General features: G+C 39.6%; 1 non-coding gene across 1 annotated transcript; it reads right to left on the bottom strand.

Annotated features, from left to right (window-relative positions):
- Nucleotides 1-1,102: 1,102 nt before the first annotated feature.
- Nucleotides 1,103-1,176, bottom strand: TRNAT-AGU. Its single transcript has one exon. It is a non-coding gene; the product is annotated as a tRNA-Thr (tRNA).
- Nucleotides 1,177-3,649: the final 2,473 nt, after the last annotated feature.

The following is a 3,649-nucleotide window of genomic DNA, read 5'->3' as shown; positions in this document are numbered from 1 at the left end:
CATCGTCACGTCCCTTGGTCCTCACACTCACTGAGAGTCATACGAACACCGACCTTTTACCTCGGGTTTTCTCACTTACATGATCTTGTTCCATTCGATGTTCATATGCACATTCCATAAGCAGGGAACATACCGCCTTGTACACTGAATCAAGTTTAGACTAAATCATCGCTCTATGACTAAATGCATGTTTAGTGCTCCAAGGACTAAATGCATGTTTAGTGCTCCAAGGTGCGCCATTCTTTGTACTAGTGTGTACTGTGTTTCCAGTCTAGACTGAATCATCGCTCTATGATGATTGAGCTCGCGTGAATCTGAATCCAAACATACCGTGTGTGTCTTAAAGAAAAGATCCCAATGCCTCACATGCCCGACAAGGACAATGACCAATGGATTAGTGGCCATTCCAGCTAAATGACTCCACATGCGGACCAGCAATACAATTGTAACTAGATGAAATATATCAAGCCTATTCCGTAGACTGGTTGCTCGATCAAATGCTGGCCGTTATGTATATGGGTTGATATTTGAGCTTCACCTACCACAGTACTTCTTGGCTCGACCTAATATTAGTAGTAATAAAAATAAATTGAATCACTGGAGGGGGGCTTGGATTGGAGACTATGCGGTGTGCATGCTCAACTTGTCAGCCAAAAGGGATTAAGTCTAGCAGCGGAAGCTATGGCATGATTATTGAGCATTCCTGGAAGCGTTCGTTTCAAGCTAGGCAAAGCAAACTAATTCCCAAGCCAAATAAAACATGTTCGTTCATTCATTCATCCGATCATTGTGGGTTTCTCTCGATGGTCTTGGGCCTCTGCTCTTTCGGGTTTCGGCACTTCCGCTTAATTTCCTGTCATCAGAAAAGAGTAATGAGGTTGCATCAGGGAAACAGCGCCTAGAGCGCATTTGCCGGCCTTCATCACATAAAAGACCAATGAAATGAACAACTACACAGTGTAAATGCGGTAAAACTTTCGGACATGAAACCTACTACTACTACTACACAGTGTAGAACTTTGATCGAGGCCCCAGGAAGCCAGACCCAAGAACCATGACAAGTAGGAGCTGTTTGTTGCTGTGTGCCAAAAAGGAAAACGAATGCTTTCATTGAGAGTTGAACTCAAGACCTCCCGCTTACTAAACGGGTGCTCTAACCAACTGAGCTATGAAAGCTGTTTCTGTTGTCCAAATCCCGATCTCTTACTTGTGTGGGCTGTTTCTTTTTTTTGTTTCTTTTTTGCCGAGTTGTGTGGGCTGTTTCATTTATGCAACGCTTCCCTGCTTATTCATGTTTTGTTTCAAATGTCCAAGAGCTTTTAAATGGTTTTCAAATATAACCACCATAAGCATGCTAAAGATGTTTGGTCTGCTAAAGGCATCTCTAGCCCATCACCCATAATTTAGTTCCTCATTTTTCTCAGGAATTAAACTTTTTTTTCATCTACCCAATCCCCCATAATTTCATTCATCATGTTTTAGGAATTAAAGTTTTCTTCATCTAGCCCATAAACAATATATATTTTTTGTTAATTCTTATCCAAATGTTTGCATAAAAACTACATTTGAACATATATTATCACAACATATTTATTTGAAGCTTGAAAATTGAAGTACATATCAAATTGAATGTTTTCAAACTTTACCATTCAAATCCGAACACAACATGTGGTAGAGAGGAATGTGAATCCAAATAAAACACGGTGAAGGCACAAAAATCAAGTGCTATATCGTAGCCAATGGTACTCAACAAGATCTTCTTGGAGTTGGTTGTGAGAGCTTCTCAGTTCTCGATCCTTCGGTGAGAGCTTGGAGGAATGTTTGGATCCTGTTTCGGTGGTGTTCCAGCTCCACCAAGACACCATTGTAGAGGAACTGGAAGTTCTCCAAGTCATCTCTCTCGTCCTCTGACGATGGTGTCGTGCAAGATAACAACAATGAGAGAGAGAAACAATACGTAACGGTAGCGTACCTAACTACGTTTGTACACATGTAGACGCTTAAGGCGGTGGTGTGCTCAGCGTTGCACAATACGTAGACCCTTGAGGTGATGTGTTCTATATTTGTTTTTAGATAAAGGTGAGGTGTTACTTGGTCTTGCAATAAGTGAAACCTAGAAGCCACACCCCACCCCACCCCACCACCAAACATGGGGGCCCGGTATTATACGAGCGAGCCCAACAATAAATGAAAGCCCAATCTGGTGTTCTACTCCAACAAAGGGGCCCGGTGATCCATGTGTGCGCCAATGAAATAGCACAATGATTCTTTGTGTTACTCAAACAACTTTGAACTCCTAGACCCACGTTATCATTTTCAGACATCACTTGCCTTCCTTTAGTTTTGGTTTTCCTTTTTCATTTTTGGAGATAAACTTGCCCTCTTTTTGTGTTTGTGTGTGTGTGTGTGTGTATGTATGTATGTATATATGTATGTATGTATGTATATATTAAGAAATCGTCCGTCTAGCATCAGTTAGGAGTTAGGGCGCACATTCATGGGCCTAACCCACCACAGTGAAAGGAGGCACGCGTCACCCCCCTAGCGAGCGGCAACCTCCTCAAAAAGCAAAGGACAACTAAGGCTCCTGGACGCACTTTTTTCTTTTATTTTTTGTTGTTTTGGTGTTGTTTATTCTGGTCGGTTTTTTATTTAAGTCAGTTTTGCTTTAATATTACAAATTCAAGTTTATTCTAGCATGAAAAATTCAAGTCTTTTGCAAATTCAGAAAATGGTCACAAACTTAAAATTCTTGTCATGAAATTCAAAAATATTTGGGGACTTAAAAATGTTCAAGAAAATATTCTGATATTCAAAAAATGTTGGTGTAACTAAATAAATGTGAATTCAAAACATGTTCATGAATTACACAAAAAATGTGAAATTCCGTAAAGTGTACGGATCCAAAAAAATATTCACAAATTAAAAAAAATCATGAATTTGAATTTCACAAGATGGTTTATGTAAACCAATTGAATTTACATAAATTAATGGAGCATTGGCAAACCAATTGAATTTCACAAGATGGTTTATGTAGTTTGCTAGGTTATTTATGGTCATTGCTAGTTATGGAGCCATTCTTAATACAAAACAATCGTATGCAATATCTTGGAGCAGTGACAAACAATATTCAATTAATCATTCGAATTTTGGAAAATATTTTCTGGTTTTTTTATACACGCTTTATAATCCTGATTTATATTAAGGGACTACAACTAGGAAAACTTTAAAAACGGGAAAAGGATTACACATTTTGGTGTATTTCGAGAAAAAAAAATGAATATATGGCGATTGAGTCCTATATATTCTGTCTCAACTTTGGTAGTCTCTCCTCCCCTGAGGAAGCTAGTTTGATAAAACTGTCCTCTCAGCAGTATGTACCCTGTTATAATTCCTCTATTACGATCTAAGGGACCATATCACCTCTATTAGGACAAAACAATAGTTTTCCTAATCATGTATAATTAACTACAGACATGGCTAAGAATAGTATAAGTTCTCGTCCGCCACGAAGGATGGATCTGTCGGATTCAGCGGGATCTAGGACCGACTGGTGGCATCCTTGGGCATCGCCCCTTTCCTCGTGGGTGATCATCATGGTTGCTTCTTCTGGGCACCCGGTCTTCCAGATCTAGGGTTCGTCTCCGTG

This window comes from Hordeum vulgare, unplaced genomic scaffold (genome assembly GCF_904849725.1).
Source record: "Hordeum vulgare subsp. vulgare unplaced genomic scaffold, MorexV3_pseudomolecules_assembly, whole genome shotgun sequence".
In the NCBI taxonomy this organism is placed as follows: domain Eukaryota; kingdom Viridiplantae; phylum Streptophyta; class Magnoliopsida; order Poales; family Poaceae; genus Hordeum; species Hordeum vulgare.
This window is presented reverse-complemented; position numbering and strand designations above follow the sequence as displayed.